This window comes from Hipposideros armiger, unplaced genomic scaffold, assembly GCF_001890085.2.
Source record: "Hipposideros armiger isolate ML-2016 unplaced genomic scaffold, ASM189008v1 scaffold_8, whole genome shotgun sequence".
Taxonomy (NCBI): domain Eukaryota; kingdom Metazoa; phylum Chordata; class Mammalia; order Chiroptera; family Hipposideridae; genus Hipposideros; species Hipposideros armiger.
The window spans coordinates 6,102,253-6,124,808 of NW_017731358.1; the positions used below are offsets into that span (position 1 = coordinate 6,102,253).

General features: G+C 51.6%; 1 protein-coding gene and 1 long non-coding RNA gene across 2 annotated transcripts in view; one reads left to right on the forward strand and one right to left on the reverse strand.

Annotated features, from left to right (window-relative positions):
• Positions 1 to 22,556, forward strand: part of ADCY5 (adenylate cyclase 5) — a 161,601-nt gene that overhangs the window by 47,336 nt on the left and 91,709 nt on the right. The gene's annotated exons all lie outside the window — the stretch shown is intronic.
• Positions 5,870 to 15,210, reverse strand: LOC109388112 (uncharacterized). The gene is made up of 3 exons (XR_002125146.1): positions 14,707 to 15,210; positions 7,893 to 7,989; positions 5,870 to 6,222 (listed from the first exon to the last, which is right to left on the reverse strand). It is a non-coding gene; the product is annotated as an uncharacterized LOC109388112 (long non-coding RNA).

Genomic DNA, 22,556 nt, shown 5'->3' on the forward strand with positions numbered 1-22,556 from the left:
TGTGTGTGTGTGTGTGTGTGTGTGTGTGTGTGTGTGTTTGTGTGTGTGTGTGTGTGTGTGTGTGTGAGAGAGAGAGAGAGAGAGAGAGGGAGACATCAGAGAAGAAAAATCTTAATGTCCTCTGCCTGGAGGTCCAGAGGCTTAGGTTCAGACTTGCCTTGGCCACTCCCTGCTGGCTGACTGACCTTAGGCCAGTCTCCTGCCCTCTCGGCCTGCGGCTGCCAGCACAAGATGAACACGTTGAAGATGGTCTCTGGGTCTCTAAATCTGTGGTTTATGAGAAGCTCAAGGAGCACATACTAACTTGCAGACCTGAGCCCATCTTAACCACTCCTCAGACTTTCTAAAGCCTGCAGACTTTACCCCACCTGGAACGCACAGAGCTTTCCAGTCGAGGTTTCTCCAAGGAAAAAAGCCTTTATTGCATTTGTAGCCCTCTTTCTCTGTTCATAAAAGCCATATGCATCCCTTGAAGACAATCTGGGAAATTAAAAAAAAAAGTATAAAGGAGAAAATGTAAAATCAACCTCATTTTTACCACATTATGATATTTCCTTCTAATCATTTAAAACCGAAACTAGTATAATACAGATTACACTGTTTTGTAACTTGCTCCTGCCATTGCATAGTGAATTTTTCTTAATTACATAAAGTAAATTAGATGTTAGGAGGAGGCGCTCGTCCGGAACAGGCCGACCTTCAGCAGCCTGTGTCAGCCGCTGCACTTCCGTTGAGGCCTCTGGAAACGGTCCTACCCTGACTTCTGGAGTCCTGGTCTGATGGGAAAGCCATGATAAAGGGTGCTGTGGCAGGGACTGCAGGTGCTCCTGGGACCAGAGATGACACAATTGGGACAAGCAGCCCCCCCCCCCACCATGAGGGATGGGGCTTCTTGTCTGGAAGCACATAGCGGAGAGAGCTGGTTGTAGAGAGGTTGGCCACCCCAAGACCTGGCCACTGGTTACCCTGCAGGGCTGTGGCACACAGCCCGCAGCCTGCAGAGGGAGCTGTTCATATATAGTCTGCACTGTGAATGGCGGCCCCTGGAGTTGCTCAATGCCAAGGTTGGTGACTACCTGTGTCTCAACTTGGAGTTAATAGGAAAGAGCCCCAGGCCTTGGAAATGGCTGAGCACATTTCACCGGGTGATGTTATTTTGGTTGTATTTCCATCCTATGGCATTTGGACCTCAGGAAAAGGAGGTGGTGGGGGCTGGGCTGGAGCAAGGTGACCAGAGACAGCCTTGGGTTGCTTCTCCGCCTCCTTGGCTAGGTGAGAACTGTCTTGATCCCATCATTCGCTCTCAATCCTCAGCCCCGTGGTCTCTCCCTCCTTCTGGTTGGGAAGTCATAGCTAATTTACAGCCTCTCTTTCCCGAGAGGATTTTTCACTTCATTTTGTCTGAGCTGCACTTGCTGTCTTCTGCAGGCCCAAGGACATCTGGAAATATTTAGACAGTCTGTGGTCATCAGGCAGCAGCCCCATGGACTGGCTGGGAAGGGTGGCTTTGGCCTAGTTTAGTGGCCCAGTGGCCTCAGGGATGGCATGCTTTGAAATTCTCAGAATGTAGCTCACTTTTCTCATCCCAGACCCACACACTTTTGCTTCCTTTCCCATCCATCCCACCCACGTGGAGGAATCAGTGTGCCAGCACATCCTTCGAGCTTCCGAGAACCCCTGGCCAGTCTGTTTGGGCAGCTGGTCCTCGTGCGCAGGTGCGCTGGGCAGCCCTCAAGTCACTAGAGGGGCAGGTGGGAAGTGTGCTGGCCCCTGCCGAAAGCTGCATCAGCACAGTGTGCTTGTGGGGTTTGCATGTGGTTTTCCAAAGTCAGCTTTGGCCATTCTAGGGAGGAGGGAAATATCAAAATGCTCACCTCATACCCCCACGAGTTTGTAGCATATGGTGGAAGGTTGAACAAATACTTCCTTCTCAGATGGAGATGTTGGGGGACAGAGCACTCCAAGGACGAGTCCATTCCAAGAATGTGACTGGATGGCCCAGGACATGCTGTGCTTACAGCCTTAATTGTCCCAGAGCTGCCACGGGAGGAAGGCGCTTCACCGACATCCACAGGAGTCCAAGCCCAGCCCTCCTCCTTTACTCCCCAGCAGTTCTTAATCCTCTAAAGCAACTTTTTACCCTTCTTTGGGTTTCAACCCCTCTGAAAGTCTAAGGAGAGCTCTAACCCCTCCCTGCAGGGAGGTGTACATCTGTGCACACAGAGAAAGCTAGAAACCATTTTAGGGGGATGCGTGTTCCAGAAAACCACAGTGCATGCCTCAGTTAGAGCCACTGCTAACCTGAGCTTACAAAGAGAGGCTGGCCCACTGCGGCCCATTCCCCCAGCTGCACAGGAGGGAAATAGATGTGAGGACGCAGTGGGAGGCATTGAGAGGAAGTAAGATTGACAGCAAACTGGGTGATTCAGTGGATTCTGAAGGCTAATCTGCATCCTGCCACAGTGCAGCATTCAGGGATGGCCAGCTTCTCTTCTTTCCCCCTTTTACCACAGCCCCCAGAAAAAGGCAGGCCTGGCTGTGAGCAGTGTGTGCTGGGGAAGACTAGTAGGAGACAGGTCTTCCCTCTGAGCTGATGGCTTCAAGTGTCTATCCAACTTCCCAGCCCGAGACCGAAGCTAGACTCTTGATGGCCCAGGGATTGGCAGCCTTCCTCACCCCCCATCACCTAGGGACACCCATTCTGTCCTGGTGTCCAGCTGTGAGCAGGACCACACCCCACACCCAGGCCCTTCCCATGGCTCTGTCCCCATTGCACTCCCCCACCCCCCAACTGTTCTTGAGGAAAGATGAGGGCCATTTGCAGCTCCCTACAGCGCCAGGCTCCACAGCAAGCTCTGCACCCTTTGTTTCTTGCAGGTGGAGCTCAGAAGGCCTGTGTGGACATCTGTGTCCTTGCCATTAAATTAGGTTCTAGTTGTACTCACTTGACTCTGGCATTTATCCTGCTCTGAGCCATGGACAGAGACACACTTTTTCTGGGAGAGTTGATTGACCTCATGGTCAGCGAGGGTGAAAGTTATAGGTTTTTCTAACCTCGGGGTTAGTGTCCCTCTGATCTGCTTGTCACATGCCTCTCTGCATGTGGTGCTCTGCTGGGCATCACCCAAGAGCAAGAAACAGATGTGGGCCTGTGCTGGACCAGGAGTTCCCAGCTGTGATGTGCAGGCAGTGTGTGTGTGTGTGTGTGGGGGGAATGTGGGGGAGGAGGGGGGGCGGCTTAGCTCTTTCTTGTGCAAACTCTCCATGTGCAAATAGACCCTATTGGTATTGGGGAAAAGGGATTGAAAGACTCAGGCACAGAACTACAAATCCTAGCCCAGAGGAAACCCTTTATCCTGCGTTCCTAACTCTTCTGAACCAATTCCCTGCCAGGGCCAGAATTCCTCACAAGGATCTTCTAATGAGGTGTGTGGTTTTATTCGTATCCTCCCTACAGAGGCCAAACCACTATCTCCGGAGCTCCCAGTCCTGTGTCACCCGCTAGGCTCACATTGTTTGCAGATGAACTCCCTGCCTCGGGGAGGATCCCTAAACATCTGTGCCGCCCTGTCTCAGCTGACCTCCTGGTGTCCTCTCAGAGCAAGCCCTCCCTGTACCTTGCCCCGCCCAGCGCGTCCCTCTACTGCCTGGCGTCTGTTCTGTCCCTTTAATCCACCTCCTCCCTCCATTGCTCTTGGCCTTTATTCAGCCTCTCCGCCTTCCCTGACTCCCTTCCTCAGATGCTGAGCTTGGGCACAGCTCTTTCTCATACAAACCCATCCTCATTTCGTAGGCCTGCCTCCATCTCCCATGTCCTCTTTCTTTCCTCGTCACCACCAGCCCTCTCAACAGGGTAGTTCTCAGCTTGCATGTCTCCCTAAACTCACTGATGCCACTCCCCCCATGATGAAAGCGACCTTGTTATACTTATTGGGGTCTCCTGGCTGCCACATGGCCATGTCTCCTCAGCTGCTGGTCTTCTGCCCCTCGTCAGCCTGGCACTGCTTTCTTCCTGACACTCTCTCCTGGTTCTCCTCTCTGGCTGCCCCCCTCCATCTCTTGTCTTGGTCCTCTCCTTCCTCCTTAAGCATTTAAGTCAGCGGTTCTCAACCTTCCTAATGCCGCGACCCCTTAATCCAGTTCCTCATGTTGTGGTGACCCCCAAGCATAAAATTATTTTTGTTGCTCCTCTATAACTGTAGTTTTGCTACTGTTATGAATCGTAATGTAAATCTCTTTTTGTTTTCCGATGGTCTTAGGTGACCCCTGTGAAAGGGTCGCTGGACCCCCAAAGGGGTCGCGACCCACAGGTTGAGAACCGCTGATTTAAGTGGTTTCCAGGATTTCATATCAGGCTCTCTTCTGCTGGCTGATCTTGTCCACCTCTGTGATTAAGGTTAACTGTTCCCCGTATCTACTCCTCTGGCCCAGACCTCTCTGGAGATGTACTCGCAAATTTCCAGCTGTCAACTCCCTGGCTGTTTGTGCCTTGGTCACCTCAAACCCAGCATGTGCACCGCCTAACTCGTCCACTCCATTCTTCCCACCCAGGCCAGCCTCCCCTCCACCTCTCCTGTCCATCTTGCTTTCTGCCACCACCAACCCTCCGTTGCCCAGTTAAAAACTGGAAGTCATGGCTGAGAACTCCCTGTCCTCGCCTCCCACTTTTAGTTGGTCATCTGGTGCTGACGGTTTTGACTCTGAAACGTCCTCGCCCTTCCTCTACCCTCTGCATCCGCTCCCAATCTGCCCTGGTTAGCCCCTCATCATCTCTCATCTACACCATGGCAACAGCTGTTTCACTGGTCCCTCTGACTAGGCTTTCTCCCTCTTTGGTGCACCTGCCGCACAGCGATAATGCTATATTTCCATAACTCAGGCCTGAGCATTGCTTCCTGGCTCTAAATATTGGCCTCCCCACATCTGTGCTGTACGCCTGCACAGCTGCCTCTCCAAGCTTCCTTGGAATGCTTTCTGTCCCTCCCTCTGCTTTTCACTCTGCCACTGCTCATCTGCATTCCAGAGCTTAAGTCAAACCATCACCCCCTCCTGGAAGCCTTCCTGGCCTCACCCCAGCCCACAGAGATGGGTCCTTTCCTCCCTTCTTTGGGGCCCCCCTCCGTGACCACACTCCCGAAGCCATTTTACGCTCCTGGTTTTATTTGTCTTTCACCCCCTAGGCTGGGTGTGTCTCGAGAGCCAAGACAGGCCTTATTTATTGCTGATTTCTCCAGCCCTAGCAGAGTGCCTGGCCCGCCAGTGGCCTCAGTACATGTTTGTCTAATTAATGTTGTGGGAAGATAAATTCTCTCTTGCATCTGCTAATAGGCCTTTTTAGGGGAGGTTGCTGTGTCACTTGGTTTGAATGTCCCATGTTTGTGACTAGGCTGGGCCGAAGTGAATGTCCTCAGTGAGAGGCAGGCTTCGTGCTACAAGCTGTTGGAAATGCACTTCATGTTGGCAGTCTGGTTTACTCCCAGCCTCCTGCAGTGCTGGTCACATCCTGGGCAATTAATATATATTCCTAGGACAATGAATTTGACTGAATTGACTTTTTTTCCCCTGGCTAGTTTCCCCATCTCCTGGAATATTCTAAGAATGTAGAAAAGGTCTCGAAATCTAGGCTCATTTAAATAACAGTGTAATATCACATGGGCTCAAACATCACCAAAGAGGTAAATGCATTGAAAAAAATCACCAATGCATTTCAAAGCCTGAGTCCAGTGATTTTCAGATTAATCCTGGGATAGCTCAAAACCCCAAAACACGAATAAGTAAATATAAATACACACACACATACACACACACACACACCTATCTCCATTCTAATTCTCTAGGTTTTATTTATGTTTTAATTTTGTGAGCTCTGCTTGCATTGATTATAGGACATGGTTGATGTTTAATCAATTTTTGTTGAATGAATGAATGAATGAATGAATGAGCAAATGAACAGACCAGGGCTGCAAGGAGTTCTTCTTTTCCTGAAGATACAGCGCTTTCTCATGTAGGGTCCTAATGCGTCCACGAGCTGTGCTGGGTAACCCGTCTGGCTGTCTCCTTTCTCTGTTCTGGAGTGGCCTGTTTCTGTTGGAGTCGCCTTCCACACTGACAGGCTCACGACCTTTGGTCACTTGTGTTGTGTTGAGAAGACCCAGCTGGGCTACTTCTAGAACTCACAGACATGGGGGCTGGCAGGCAGCGTGGGAAGAAAGTTTCTACAGCCTGGAAAGTAAAGGAGGCTGGTCGGGAGTTTTTCTTGAAGGTCATTGGAACTACCCAGCGATGGTGGGAAACCCCCTTTGGTGGCAGATTTGGCCCAGGGCTCAGGAGCCTTGAAGGGAGTGGGAGTATGGTGACCATATAATTTAGCATCAAGACCAGGACACTTTGACAGTGAAATGGGAGGGAGCACTATTTTTTTTTTTAATTGGGGAATTGGGGGAGGGGAACAGCGTTGGGGAATTGGGGAGCGGGACCAGCCAAGTTGTTGTTCCTCAATTTTTGTTGTGGAGAGCGCCAGTCACCATCTGGCTGCCCGTTGGCAGCTCGTGGCCTCTAAGCTCAAAGTGCTGTGTTACAATCTTAGTTTCGGGTGGGCGTAGCCACCATCCCATGCGGGAGTCAAACCAGCAGCCTTGTTAAGAGCATATGCTCTATCCCCTGAGCCATCGAAGTGGCAGCTCAGCTCAAGGTGCTGAGTTCAGTCTTAGTTGAGGGTGGGCATAGCCCACCATCGAACAGGCAGTCTTGTTAGGAGCACATGCTCTCACCAGCTGAGCCATCCTGCCACCTGTTGGCAGCTCAGTGGCAGCTCAGCTCGGGTGCAGTGTCACTGGCCTATGTGGGAATAGAACTGGTGGCCCTGTTGCTCAGAGCTCGCGATCTTAAGCTAACTTTTTTTTTTAATTTTATTGGGGAATTTGGGGAGGAGAACAGCATTGGAGAATCGGGAAAGGGGAACAGACAAGTTGCTGTCCTTTTGTTGTTCAGTCTAGTTGTGGAGAACGCTGCTGCACTGGCCCATGTTGGCACTATCATTGCATTCTTCCGGGTGAAGCAGTCGCCCGCAGGCCATTAGACGGCCGCTCACGGTGGCTCACAGCAGCTCATACTGGCTGCCAGCCACTCACGGTAGCTTATGGCAGCCCACTGCAACAGGGGCTACAGCCTACGTCATCGCTGGCGACTCATGGCAGCCCAGCTCCAGGTTGAGTTGTTGTTCACCATCTTAGCTATAGATGGCGCAGTGTCACTGGCCCTGTCACTGGCCCTCATGTGGGATCAGAACCAGGGCCCTGCTGCTCAGAGCTGGCGTCCCAAACTAACCCCTAACCAACGCACCACTTGGCCGGCCCTTAAGCTAACTCTTAACGAACTAAGCCACTCGGCCGGCCCAGGAGAGAAGCACTATTAATCACTGCCTCGGAACAGCAGGTATCAACCAGGACTGTGCTGGGCAAATCAGAACATACAGTCTCCTGAGTGGAACACACACCTGTTCAGGGGGCCCTTTAGTTCGAGCCAGAGTGCACTCTGGGTGGAGAGCTAGAGCATCATGGGCAGTGTTCTGAGAAACTGAGAAACTCCAGGGTGGGAGTTAGGATCCTGGGCCGCTAACGTCCTGTCAGGTTCCTCTCAGTGAAACTCAGGAGGCACAACTGTGGTGCCTCCTGCTGAGGACGGGGAGCCAGGGCTTTGGGCCCAGGGAGGTGTGAGGTGTCAAGGCTGAGTCACCCAGCTTAGCAGCCAGCCTGTGCCCTCACACCCACCAGGGCTGAGCCACCCCAGGCTCATCTATGCCCTTGCACCTTTCCTCACATCCTCTTGGCCCTGTGCATTCTGAAGAGGGCGGGGCCTTTTGAAAGCCTTTGCACAGGGCTGATTGGACTCACCTGCTCTGCCTCTATGGCAGTCCTCCCCAGGTTCCGTCACTTATGCTGCAACCTCAGGCCAGTCACACAGCCTCTCTGAACCTCAGTGTTCTCATCTCTAAGATGGAGATAAGAACAGCGACCTTAGAGCACTGTCTTGGGATTAAAGAGAGGATGATGGTGATGATGATGATTCCCAGTTCACAAAAGAAGTCTTTCTGTAGACTATGGAGAGGGAAGTAAGACAAAGGGAGAATGGGATAATCGTCACAGTAGTTAATATCTAATCGCCACAACTCTTCGAATGTAGATATTGTTATTCTCCATTTTACAGATGAGAAACTGAGGCACAGAGACCCTAAGTAACCTGCATGGTCACAAAGCAAGTAAGTGGTGTGTGGGGCTTGAAGTCGTGCTTTTCTCGCCAACTTGGGCATAGATGGGGCCCCATGTGGGAGTTCTGGGAGTTGGAGGGGGCAGGATATGCATTCAGAACATTGGCAGGTCTCCCCTCTCACCCTGTGCACGCCTCTGTCTCACCAGCTAGGTTTCCAGAAAGTAAAGGTTTCATGATTTCTGGCATTGACACTGCATGTCTGGCTTGGGCTAAGTGGGCCTTATTTATAAAAGATTTTTAATAAAATAAGCATTTTGGCTCTATTGACATTCTCTCCCTGTCCTTTCTCCATCCCCCCCTCCCTGCCTCTCTGTGTCTCTCAGATACACACACACACACACACACACACACACACACACACACACTGCCCTAGTGTGTGTGTGTGTGTGTGTGTGTGTCTGCCTGCGATGGACATTTTTTGCCCCTAGAAGGACGTGTTGTTCAAGTGGCGTGTTGAGTATGTGGCTCTGGCTCCAGGGTGACCTCTGCAGGAAGGGCAGCTAGCTTGGCTCCTGCATCTTGCTTGTTTATTTGTTTATTGGGAGTGGGGTGGGGCACCTAGTGTAAGGAGGTGGCTGCGTTCACATTGTTCAGAGACATCTGCTGTTTGCGGTAACTTGCCAGCCAGGCAGAGCTGCTGGGTGGCTGGCTTTGCAGTGTTCCCTGTAAATATTATGACTTTGAGGATGGGGCGGGATCCCAGGAGACTGAAGGGCTGGGCCTCCACTTGGGGCCTGCATCCCTGAAGTCCTGTTGTCCCCTCCTTTGCCCCGCTGAGGGGTCATAAGAGGGGAAGAACAAGGAGGCCAATGTGGTACCAATGGCCTTTGTGCTCCTCAAATTAGAATAGTTGGGGCTCAGAGACTGTCTCAGGGCTGACCGTAAGAGCGGGAGGTTGGGAGAGAAGAGATGTCCTGGGGCCGAAGGCCAGTCCCTGTGGCTTTAATGGGGAGGGGGCGAAGAAGGAACAGTTTCTCAGGCAGTGAATTTAAATATCCCAGTAGTCCCCTGCAGCTTCGTTTGGGGTGAGAGAAACAGCAGTGCGTGTGGACAGGCTTGATGAGGACACACCTGGCTTCAAATCCCAGCTCTGGCTCTTACCTGCTGTGTGACCTGGGACAGGTCTCTCAACGCCGTTGAGCCCTAGGTAATAGATATGAAGGGTGCAGCAAGTGGTAGTGTAAATATGAGCAGGTGTTACCAAGGGCTTCTAAGGCCATCTACGCCACCCCTGTGCACAGGTGAGCCACACTTGACCCAGCCCAGGAGAAGAGGCTCCCTTCTGTGACTCGGTCTTGCTCTGGGAGGATCCCCTGTAGCTCTGTGTTTTAGGCTTCCCTTGGTTGGAAGGTTCATCCTCAAGTCCAACCAAATTCCTTGTAAATATGTCCTGTTGAGCTGTCCCGTTCTGTTCTCAAGGGAGACAGCTGGTCCCATCTGCAGCTGTGAGATAAAGGCTGTTTTGTTATTAAATCTCCCTCAGGGTCTTTTCCTGGGGCCTAGTGACCTCAGGCTCTCTAACCCGGGAACTGTAAAGTCATGTGGTTAATAATATTTGGTGGGGCCTTTCTGGGTTCAGAGCTGCAGGGAGTAAGGAGCACTGATGGATTCCCTCCCTCTTACAGGGCAGGAAAGAGCATTTATAAGGCCTGCCTGGAGGAAGAGTCTGTGTTACGTGCATGTGCGCACATGTATGTGCAGGGGTGCGTGTGCATATTTTCCTTTCCTTCTGGGTGGTCCTGTAGCTTCAACCTCAGCTGAGTTGCACAGGGGGCTTTGTGCAGGGAGCTGCTGCTGCTGCTGTGGCAGCTCCCTGCTGTGGAGCCTAAAATTAGCCCTGTGGGCGGGCACTTTTCCATCTGGAAGTCCTCTCCCTGAGGAGCTTGTCCATCTCCTGGAAGGTGGGAGCCTGGAGCTCTGCCCGGCAGCCCCACCCCACCCCGCCCTGGTGTGGGGCAGAGCTGTGAGCATCTCAAACTCCCCAGGAGACCAAAAAAATCTCTCTGTCCTCTCTCAGCCTTGAGAATTGCTAGGTAAAGCCATGAATGGAGAGCCCAGAGAGGGCTGCGAACTTGCTCCAAGTGCAAGGACCTTGCTGACCCACTTCACTTTCCGGAAGTGGCAACCGGAGTAGCTGCCCGGCTGAGCTGCAGAGGGGAGAGACGCCTCCTCCTTTCCTTTTGGTCACACACTGGGGCTCCTGCCTGCACCTTAACTTGGTTTGACTGATACCAGAGTTCTGGAAGCAGAAGGCGTTCCCTAAATGCCTCACCAGAAACTGCTTTTCCCTTTGAGCTTTCCACCTATTCACACAGCCCCATCTCCTCAGCAAGAGACTTCATGCTGTCACTCCATGGCCTGGGCGGCAGTCCGTGTGTGTGTGTGTGTGTGTGTGTGTGTGTGTGTACACACATACGTGCATCATGTCTGAGTGTTCCTCACACACGCTGTTACTGGGGCATGCAACAGACTTGGAACAGTCCCTTCCCTCTCCAGGACAGGGCCAGGCCTCGGCCTCCCGTTGTGCTTGGTGGTCAGTGTCACACCGTAGCACCATCAGACCCTGGGGAAGGTGTGAGGAGGCTGGGGGGGGCCAGAGTGGATTCCATATTAAATTGAGTCTTCTACCCTCGTGCTTTATTTCTTGTCTTTTTTATTGTGCTGAAGTATAAATAACATAAAATTTATCATTTTAACCATTTTAAGTGTACGCTTCAGTGGCACACATTCACCATGTTGTACAACCATCACCACTATCCATTTCCAGAACCTTTTCATCATACTAAACAGAAACTCTGTCCCCATTAAACAATAACTCCCCATTCCTCTCTCCCGCTGGCCCCCGAACCACTATTCTTTCTGGATCTAAGCATTCTACTATTTTAGGTACCTCGTATAAGTAGAATCATGCACTATTTGTACTTTTGTTTCTCGATTGGTTCACTTGAACATCATGTCTTCAAGTTTCACCCATGTTGCAGCATGTGTCAGAATTTCATTCCTTTTTAAAGCTGAATAATAGTCCGTGGTATGCATATACTCCATTTGTTTATCCATTCATCAATCCATGGATATTTGGGTTGTTTCCCCTTTGTGGCTACTGTGAATAATGCTTCTGTGAACATTAGTGCACAAGGACCTGTTTCAGTCTCTGCTGTCTATTCTTTTGGGCATATACCCAGATAATGGAATTGCTAGATCATATGGTACTCCTGTGTTTAATCTTTTGAGAAACCACCATACTGTTTTCCACAGCGGCTGCACCATTTTACATTCCCACCAGCAATACAGAGGGTTCCAATGTCTCCACGTCCTTGCCAACACACTCCATGGTTTTTTAAAGGCTGGATGAAGTGCAGTCCAGCTTGGGGACAAAGGGCTAGATATGATTTCAGAGGAATTTTCTGGCATTAAAGGGATGTTTGGTCTCCTATTTGGGGAAGGATAGCTGGGGTAAGAGCATCCCATGCAGAGGGAACAGATAGAGCAAAGGCCCTGGGGTGGGAATGTGCCTGGTGAGCTGTTAGCAGAAGAGCAAGGAGGCCTCAGGGAACAGAGGAAGGGACCTGGGTACAAGGTCAGCAGGGAAGGGAAGGGTGCAGACTATGAAGGGCGTCCAGGGCCACCATTCCTTTTGCTCTGAGTAGGATGAGAAAACTAGAGTGGGTTTCAGCAAGAGGTGACATGACTCTGACTCCTATTTTGTTTTATTTTTTACTTTTTTAAAGATTTTTATTGGGGAATTGGGGAAGGGGAACAGTGTTGGGGAACTGGGGTAGGGGAACAGCCAAGTTGTTGTCCTTTAATCTCAGTTGTGGAGGGCACAACTAGCTCAGCTCCAAGTACAATTGCCATCCAGCCGCCCGTCTGCAGCTCGCGGTCTCTCAGCTCAAGGTGCCATGTCCAATGTTAGTTGTGGGTGGGCGTAGCCCACCATCCCATGTGGGAGTAGAACCAGCACCCTTGTTAGGAGCACATGCTCTCACCAGCTGAGACATTCTGCCACCTGTTGGCAGCGCAGCAGCAGCTCAGCTTGGGCGCAGCTCACTGGCCTATGTGGGAATCGAACCGGTGACCCTGTTGCTCAGAGCGCGCGCTCTTAGCCAACTGAGCCATTTGGCCAGCCCCGCTGACTCTCATTTTAAAAAGGACCCCCTGGCTACATTGTTGAAAAGAGACTGTAGGGAACAAGGGTTGAAGCAAGAGACCAGTTAGGCATCTGTGTGAGCCCTGACACTGAGGAGAGATTGTGAACATGGAGCCTGAACCTGTTGATGGTGGTGCCACTAGTTGGAGAAGCCTACTAAACTCGGTACACAATTTGTAGGACCTGGTGCAAAATGAAAATGTGGGGGTCCCTGTTCAAAGAGTATTAAGAATTTCAAGATGAAAGCAACATAGTTGGAGAAGCCTACTAAACTCGGTGCACAATTTGTAGGACCTGGTGCAAAATGAAAATGTGGGGGTCCCTGTTCAAAGAGTATTAAGAATTTCAAGATGAAAGCAACATAACATTAAACTAAGATATCCCCAGATGTCCTCCCCCAAATAGAGGACCAAACATCCTTTTAATGCCAGGAAATTCCTCTAAAATCATATCTAGCCCTTTATCCCCAAGCTGGACTGCACTTCATCCAGCCTTTAAAAAACCATGGAGTGTTGGCGAGGACGTGGAGACATTGGCACCCTGTGCATTGCTGGTAGGACTGTAATGTTATGGTGGGTCCCTGTGCGACTGCGTAGATCACATATGCATGAAGCTGTCTCTGTGGCTGAGTCATCCTGCTTCTCCCAGGCCAATGAGCAGGCCTGGAACTAGGAGACACTCACGCCCTGCCACTGAGCCGATCCCAGGCACACCTTTGGGGAGAGGCTTGTGGAATTGTTTTTGTGAGGACCTATGGCACAGGCCACAGGGTAGGCCTCCCAGGAGAATTTAGATGGTGGTCTTGTGGCCGCAGCAGATGGTGAGCCCCCAGCCCTACACCCTGGCGCAATATGACTGAGACCTCTTGGCTCTGAAAAAAGGAAACAGAAAATTCTTGGCATTTACTAGAAAAGCGAGAGCTGCTGTCCTCCCATGCAGAAAAGTGGAATAATATTGCATTCTTTTTATTTCAAAAAAGTGTTAGCACTTTACATATGTTGCTTGCCTATAATCCTCAAACCACCGTATGGGGAAAGTACTATTATTATTCCTTTGTTACAGATGAGGAAACCGAGGCTCAGACAGGCTAAGTAACTTGCCCGAAGCCACACGAAGTGGAAAGGCCAGGTACAGAGCCCAGGTTTGCTGTTCCCGCGGCACCAGCCCCTGGCCTTTCACCGACACTGCCGAGTGAGATCTCCTACTCTCTTTCCTCACCTGGGGAAGCAGAGGAAGGGGAAAAGCAGGAAGATCACCCCTTCTTAGGCTCCATCTCTGTCCATCCCTTTGTTCAGATGGCGATAATGTTGGTAGCAACATTTATTGGCACTGTTAGCCCTTCACAATATAGTAACTCATTTAATCCTTACGCCAGGCTTTAGGGTGTCCCCATTTCACAGGAGAGGAGACTGAGGCACAGTCAGGTACTTGCCATGGGTAGAGGTGAAGCACCATGGGGGGCACCGTGCTGTATGCACTTCCCGTGGGGGAAGGACGGGATCTGAGGAGGGTCAGTGGTGGTGACCCCAGGCCCTGGCATTGTGGGTGTGTGCCCACCCTGATTTTAGGGAGGGTGGCCCCTGCTGGGCATCCTGACTCTAAAAGAGGAGGCCAACTGCCTGTGTTTAGAGGGCCAGGCGACAGGCAGTTTGTAGCACCTGGTTTCCATTGGTAAATGAGGCTGGTAAACTTGTCATCTAGGTGTCCCCACCTCCTCTCTCTGCACTTTCCCCTCCGGGGACCCAGGATCCACAATCTCCCTGAACGTTAGCCACTCCGAGCTTGGCTTGGACAGAACCAGAATCCACTTGAGGACAGAGGGTATTGTCGTCATAGTCCCACCCACTTACTCAGCTTGTTCCAATTCACATGGCTCCCTGTAAATGTTTGTGGTTGATAATCATACTGATAACATTGGTAATTGTAACTGGCTTACTTTGTCCTAGGAGACCAAAATGTGTTCAAACCTGGACTCACTGTTTCTGAGAAGACAGGCGAGGGAAGTCTATTAATTACTTTTAATTAATGCAGTAACCCTAACTAGGAGAGTCTGACCTATTGTTGGGAGGGGAAATTCAGACCCAGAGATGTCTGCGTGTGTCCTTGGGGCTAAAAAGGACCTGGATTTGAATTCTGACCCTGCGTTTGTTATTTTATCTGTATCTCCTTGGGTCTTGGCCTTTGAGTCTCAGCTTCTTCTGCTGCAAAATGCAGGTAGTCTATCAGAGTAAAGACAATGCGGCAACCCATGGCGACATACTTAAAAGGAAGAGAAATGAAGTTCCACGAACCTTTTTAGGCTGGAGTCTCTCTGCTGTTCAAAGTTGATCAGAAGTTGGCTGAGACCTGGGGGCTCTGATTGGGTTTCCCAACTTTGCAGTTGCCAAGCCCCCGCTGAAGACCCGTTTCTGAGCCCCACCCTCACCCACATGCCCGTCCCACGCTCAGCGCTGTCACAAAAGCCTCTCCTGACAGTCTCCATTGTCTGCCTCACCCACTCTCTCCTCACACCTTCTCTCCCCCTTCCCATCGCACCTATTTCTACCCCATCCCCCAAGCAGCGACTGCTAACCCTGGATTCTCTGAAAGTTTTCTGCACATCCACCTGCTCTATGGGCCTGAAGCCTCTTGCCTCCTGCCCTGTCAATGCCCTTCTTATCTCATGAGGCTCCCCCTCCTGAGAGTGGAGAGACTCAGGGTTGTTTCAAAGAAGCAGAGAGAATTGCCTCAGAAGTCCTCCAGGGGGAAGAAGTCCAGAGCAGTGCCCCAGGCTCAGCCTCATAGTGGCTCATGGACTCTCCTTCTCCCCACTTCCCCCCCACCCCCCAGCCTGGGTCCTTTATACCAGCACCACCCCCTGTCAACCTCACCCTCCAACTCTGGAGCCTCTGCCAGCAAAAGACCAGGCATGATGGGAAAGGGCCTCCTGTGTCCCTTAGATGGGATGGTAGAAACCTGTATGTTAGTGGGTGAGTCATCCCAGGACTGGCATGCACATATGAAAGTAAGTGTTTGGTCTCATGCTGTGTCCAAGTACCGTTGGACAATAACCAGTACCAGGAAGTTCACTTCACTTGGAGAATTTCAGCCCGAGTTCCTGGAAACTGGGGAAGGGATTCTCTGAAAATGGGAGTGTGGCATTAACCACACAGCCTTTTTTGCACAGAGGACGGACAAAGAGAAGGAATCACCTTGGAGCTTTAGGTGACTTTCTCCATAATAACTGATGTCACTTTTATGTAAACATCGCTTCTCACCTCTCTTCTTGAATCCGTACACTAACCCTGGGTGATAGGGTGGAGCTGGAACTGAGCATCTCCATTTTACCTTTTGGGAAACAAAGGCAGGAAAAAACACAACGAAAGGCATTTGGCCAGTGTGAGCTGGGATGAGGACCTGAGCCCAAGATGGCTTTCCTTTGCCAGGACCCTCTCCCTGACAGTCCTCTGGCATGTCTGGCAGATGACCAGGAAAAGAACCTTCCATTTCAACACAGTGACGGGGCTTTCCTAGGATGGTGTCCAGCCGCCCTCCTGCTGGACGGGACCAGCTGGATCAGCTGGAACCTCTGAGGAGCGAGATCAGGATGGCCAGAGCTCCAGGACGTGGTCTCCATTACACCTCCACCCTTCACTCAACTCCCACACTAATCTGGAAGACCACTTGTGATCTCTGCTGGGGGCTCTCTGTTCTCGGAAACCGCTCCTGGTTAGTGTGTCATTTAAAGGGAGGAGGCATAGTCGTCCCAACAGGGACGTGGGGCCACTTGGCCAGGGGGGCTGCAGGTCCTTTTAGGACTCTGATGGAAGTAGCCCTAGTTAGGAGCTGCCCTGCAGTGGTGGAGATCTGTTCTCTGCTTCGTTCTCCCTTCATGGGCACTTGGGGAGACATGTTCCCAAGCCTCCTGCACAATTAATTTGGGGCCATATGACGGAGCTGTAGCAGCCAGTGGAATGTGGGTGAAAGCCATGGACACCACGATGTACACCGCTTCCAGGCCTGGCCCATGAAAACACCCTGTGCAGCCCTCCAGCCTTCTCTCCCCTTCCACTGTGGCCCTGGAGGCCACATGGTCCAGAGGGAGTAGAGCCATGTGGCCCGTATCAGATTTTTTATGAGCCAGAACTAAACTTGTATGACTTAAGCCCCTGAGATTTCGGGGTGTTCTCAGGGTGTAGCCTAGCCTGTTCAGACTAACGCAGCAGCACATTGGGATCAAGGGGTCTGATGAAGTCCTGCTGTCCTGCTTCCTGGCAGTGTGACTCTGGGCTCCAGACCTGTCTCCTCATCTGAAAACGCAGAGCGGCAAGCCCTCTCCGGGTCTGAAATTGGGCGAGGCTGTGAAGATGAGAGTCGAGTGAACACGCTGGAGAAGAAAGGGTTCCTGGGCTTGGGGGGAAGACGACTGCTGTGCCCAAGCTGTTTCTTAGGCTGTTATGAAGTGGAATTTATGGATCTAGCTTTGGAGAATGGCCAGCTCATCACTGGTTTGATGTTTTGTTCATTCATTCATTCGTTCATTCACCCACACATTCATTCATGCTGTTTCTTGAGTATTTATTAGCTGCCAGGCACTGTGCTAGGAGCTGCTGTTTCACTGGTGAGCAGATAGGCCCTTCCCTTAGGGAGCTCTCAGTCTAGTAGGGAAGTTGTACGTTGATGAGAAATGACACTGGTAACTGTAAAATCCCGGCTGTCCTGGGCACAGAAGCTCGGAGACATGGGCGTTGTGGTGGTTGTTAGGGGGCAAGTCACTTTGGGAGATCAGAACAAGGTTTTCAGAGGAATTGACTATTCGGCTGCGGTGTAAAGGAAGCGTAGAGGGTCACTAGGCAGAGGGTGGGAGTGAGGAGCATGTGCCAATACCCTGTGGCAGGATGGAGCAGGAATTGAACTCAAGGGTGTGACATGAGGCTGGAGAAGCAGGAGGAGGCAGATGACACAGCCCATGCGGCTGAGTTAAGGAGACTGGATTTTAACTTGGAAGTTATCAAAGTTTGAAGAGGGAGAGGGAGTGTAGTTTACACAGACTTGTGTTTTGAAAAGATCACCTTGCCTGCCGTGTAGAGCTCCAGCTCTTGTTTGCGCTGCTCTTGTCAGCTGAAGGTGGACAGGTGCATGGTTTGTGCGGGTGGGCACGCGCACGATTGCAGAAAGGCCTGAGGTTTTTTCCTTCTTGCTGGGACATGTCTCTCCATTCATCTGCCTCGGCACAGATTAAAAAATGCTCCTTGCTTGAAACACCAGAGGATGAAACTTCCCTGGGGATGACGGGAATTCACCGGATGCAATCTTAATTCTGGAAAGAATGCTGGTGGAGAAAGGAGCTATTGTCTAAAATTAGGCTTTGGGAATATTTCAGTGAAACGTCTTCCTGCCTTTTCCTTGCTGCGGGTTTGGTGCTTCTTCCCACTCCTGCCTGCCCAGACTTCTGTTCTCCAGCCTCTCCTTCTGGCTGGTTCAGCCTCTTAGCTCACCCAACCCCTCTGCTCGTGGAGGCACTTGGGGCTAAGGTTCGGGGGGTCATGTTATGTAGCCGAGACCTAACCGGGCGTGCATGTAGTAGGCAGACTGGCCACTGCCTGAATGTGATATCCACTTAGTAGGCTATGTCCCAAGGCTTCTAGTACAGGAAAGGCCTCTCAGAACAAGTGTCCTCTCTTCCTAATGAGATGTTTCTCAGGAATATTTACCCTGTGCCTGAGGCAGAAAGAACTTAGAGTCCTCTGAAGAAACTGTTTTGTCGTTCAGAAATGCCAAGGTCCAGAATCTGGCCCTCGACCCCTTAGCTTAACTGTGAGCACCTTAGCTACACTCTTGGCATTTCCTTGCTCTTCAATCCTGTGGGCCCCCAAACAGAGGACCACCTTAGCCACAGTCCTGCTGAAACAGGCGGAGCTTCCAAGCAGTCCCTGAGTCTCCCTGCACCCCACCGCAGCCCCTGGCCCTGGAGAGCAAGTAGATTGAGGACTTCCCGGTCTGCTGCAAGCATGTTCCCAAACAGCCACCAAAGAATTCAACTTTTGTGTTAAAAACCCCCATATCACTGTCACCACCATGGCTCCCACCACCACTCTAAAGGCCCGCATGGACCCCAGCTGTGGGACTCTGCTAGGTTTCCTCATGGAGAGTGCCCAAGAGTCAGCAGGACAGACACTGATATGGACAGATGAACAGAGTATTTGCTTCTTGGGGCTTCAACGAGGCCTTCGCGGTCACTCTGCCCAGCCTCCCAGCTATTCACCTGTCGTGAGTGCCCTGTCCAGCATTCCTGCACGCCAGCGTACCCAGCACACAGTGGGCCCTCAGTAAACACTGATGGAAGAAATCAGCTCTTCGGATGACTGGACTGCCAGAAGCCTCTCGTCCCTGTGACCCCTCATGCATTCTTGGGGAAACTTTTAGCTGCAGGCATTCTTTCTCAAGAAAGCAAGATGACGTTTATTAACCTTGGGTTGTAAATATCCTCCGTTCTCCAGATTGCTCTGAAAACTGGGAACAGAGGGGCCTGTCCCAGATGGGTGGCTGAGCCCAGGGGCAGGGTAGGCTGGGTTGTTGGGGTGATGCCTTGACACTTGACTGTCAGGGCCCAGAGCCTCCAGGAAGAAACTGTGGAGAGCACTCTTGGCGGAGATTCCTGGCAGCAGGACCTGGGAAAGCTCAGCACCTGGTTTATCTCTGTTTGTCATCCACTGAGGAAAAATGAGAGTGTGCTTCCTTCTTGGAGGTGGAGCTGTTTATATCTGCAGGATCTTGACAGACACGTGCATGCTTTCAAATGCACGCACTTGGATATAATAAGTCCCCCACTTTGGACTCCATGGCAGTGAACAGACACTAACCAGGTCCTGTCTGTTTCCCTTGGAACAGATGTGCTGCCCTGGAGAAGGGTCTGTGGTAAGGGGTGGAGGTGTCATTGGGAGATGGGGTCTGTGCAGGGGCTGAGAGAGGGTAGGTGCTTCAGTGCCCTGGAGTGTAACTTGTGAAGACCTGGGCTGCCTGAGAAGGTTAGGCTGTGTAGGAAAAGAACTCCTTAACAAGGAGAGGGATAATAGTGTCCATTGTGTGGGGTACTCAACTTTTTAGTCTGGACTCATCATCTGCCCCATAATTGGTGCCCTTCTCAACTTTTCTATCTGTCAAGGGTTCCGTAAACATTCGAGTTTTGCTGGGCTTGGGATGAGTCAGTCCCAAATTTTGCCAACACTTCCCTCATGGAATCTCGGATTCGTCTCCCCTTTCCAGCCCCATCCCCATCTTCAGCTCCCGAATATAGCAGTCCTCCTGGTCTGCAGACCCAGCCTCCCTTTTTCCGTCTCCATCCCTCTTTACCACTGCAGACAAATTATTCTTCCTTCTTGCGGGGCAGTGTTGCATGGTGGTTAGCTAATTCCTAGCTGTGTGGCATGGAACAAGTTGCTTCACTTCGCTATGCCTCACTGTTCTTGTCTGTGAAATAGGTATTTTAATTGCACCCACCTCATAGGATTGTCATGAGGATTAAATGAGGTTATACCTGCATACCCTAAGCACTCAATAAACAGAAGCTACTATTAAATTTAATTTCATCATAAAACTTCCTCCCTCACCAACCTGCAGTGGTTCATTATTATTATACTTGTGATACCAACTCAAGTTTCCCATCCTGGTAGGCAGTGTTTCGCCATCTGGGCCTCTCGAATATGCAGTGTTATCACCTGTCACTCTGTGATCCTGCTGGGTGGCCTCTTCACTGCCCCAGCCATGCCATGGTTTTTCCTAGGACTGTCGCTTTCATCTGAAAATTTCCGCTCCCCATTCAAACCGTATGCAGCTCCTCACTCAAACCTCGTCCCCTCCCTGAAGCCTGTCTTGGCCTCTGTGGCCCAGGGTGGCATTTGCAGTCTGATACTAGCAATCTTGCTCTTCCGTCATCTATTCGTGTGTTTCTCCTATGCTCTCTTCCTTAACTGCGAGTGCCTTGAAGGCAGGGACCATGGCTTGAATGTCTCTAGCATGTCTCACGGGGCCAGCCACCTACTGATTGGACTCCCTTAATATGGAGAGTTGGGAGTTGACCATAATGATCAGTAGAAACTTCTCTATCAAATACAGGGAATCCTACTCTGATTTTATAGGAACCAGAAGGTCAAGAGATGTGTCCTAAGGTTCCTAATGACAGTGCAGTAGAAATGGGATTGAACTCCAGCCCAGGGCCTGTGCTCCCGCAGGCCTGATCCTCTGCTACCTGGGGGCTCCTGGCCTTGCGGCCAAATTCCACAGTGAGTGTCAGTGATGAAAGCCGGGACTGGCCCTGGGAGTGCATGCAGAGGGTTTGTTTTGACAAGGGCAATTTAGTTTAGGTGCCTTGTGCTAGCACTTGAGGCGCTCACAAGGACCTCTGTCCCCACTCCCCAGGGCCCTGCAAGGGCAGGGGGTCACTGCTATGAGATGGTGGTCTGGGGGGAGGGGGATTTGACCCTCCCTCAGCCCTCATTCTCCCAGTCCTGTTCTGGCTCCTGGAGCAGCCCAGTGTAGACTGGTCGACTCCGAGAGAGAGTTCCATCGCTCTGGGTGTCAGTCAGTCCATTTAGCTGCATTAAGCAAGGGAGCCCGCAGCATGGATAATACCAAACAGCAGAGGATTTCTAAATGCATTTGATAGTTTGGAATGCACTGGATGATTTGTAGCAGACTTCCTCTCTTAATTGTTTTGGGCTCATGCGGAGGTCAGATCAGCCTGTATTCCTTGTGTACATATCAGCTGCCTGGAAATGGCTGTGGTTAGGATGAGCCAATCATTCCTTGACGTGTTTGCCCATTCTCCTGCTTACTGAATGTTTATCTAGTACCTGCCGAGTGCCAGGCACCACGCGAATGCCGAGGATCCGTGAGACACGGTCCCTGTGCCCAGAGAGCCACCTGGCTGACTCTGGGTAGTGGTTTGCTGTGGCGAATTCCCAGAGTGGGTGAGGACCTTCGCTGCCCAGGAGAGAACCTGTGGCTGAGTGCTGCTGTGCCCGCCTTTCCGAGCACCTCTGCCCTCTCCTCTGCTTGTCACAGTTCAGGTTGCCTGGGGTCCAAGGTGGCTTTGCCAGGCTCCGCTTTCTGCTGTCGCTGTGGCCCTCTTTAAGAAAGCCCAGTTGACAACCATTGCAAAGCCGACTTATTAGAGGAGCAACCTTTTGCTTCGGATAGGGGACTACAAAGGACACGCCCTACCATCCTTCCCACAGCAGCTCCATTGGTGCAGACCTTGAACCACAGCGGGCTGGTAGGAGTGGTCCCGTTGCAGCCATGGGCCCAGTGGGCCTTCCGGCCCTCGCTGCTTGTGTGGGGCAGTGGTTTTGCTGGTGAGGAGGCTGGCTGCTGTGTTCGTCTCCTCTCACGTCCTCACGCTCTGCCATTCTAGGCACATGCACGTGGCCGGGAAACGGAGAGCATCTGGTGTTCATGGCTTGGGCTCCTCCTATCCACCTCTGAGTCCGAGGGGAGACCCGGCTTCCTCTCGATGGGGAGGAGAAAGGAGTCAGCTGGTGCCTCTCACCTGGGCGCTCTCAAAATGGGGGTACCATTCAGGGTTGATATCCTGCCCCACAGGGCATTGCGATGCTTCCCTGGATCCTAGTGGTTCTGGGAAATGCCCTTCCTGTCTGGGTTCTGGGGGTCAGAGCAGAACCGCTGCTCCTGAGTTTTGGGGAGAGTGAAGAGGACCCACCACAGTGGGGCTGAGGTGGGTGTGGGTGTGAGAACTGGAACCAAGAGGAGTGGGTGTTCTAGCAGGGAGCCTGGGGGTAAACTGAGGCGAGAGAAGAGGCACTGGGCTGGCATGGGAGCTCAGCTTTCAGGAGAAGACAAGGGCTTCTGGCCTGTCGGGTGGAGGTCTGTGTGATGGGCTTATCAGTGGGTGGTGCTGGGGCTTGGACAGTCTCTGGGCCCAGGAGAGGGCTGACTTTGAGTTCACTTTCCTCCACCAACTCAAATAATTTTTTTTTAAGATTTTTATTGGGGAATTGGGGGGATGGGAACAGCACTGGGGAATTGGGGAAAGGGGAACAGACAAGTTGCTGTCCTTTTGTTCTTCGGTCTAGTTGTGGAGGACGTTGCTTCACTGGCCCAAGTTGGCACCATCATTGCGCTCTTCCCGGGTGAGGCAGATCAG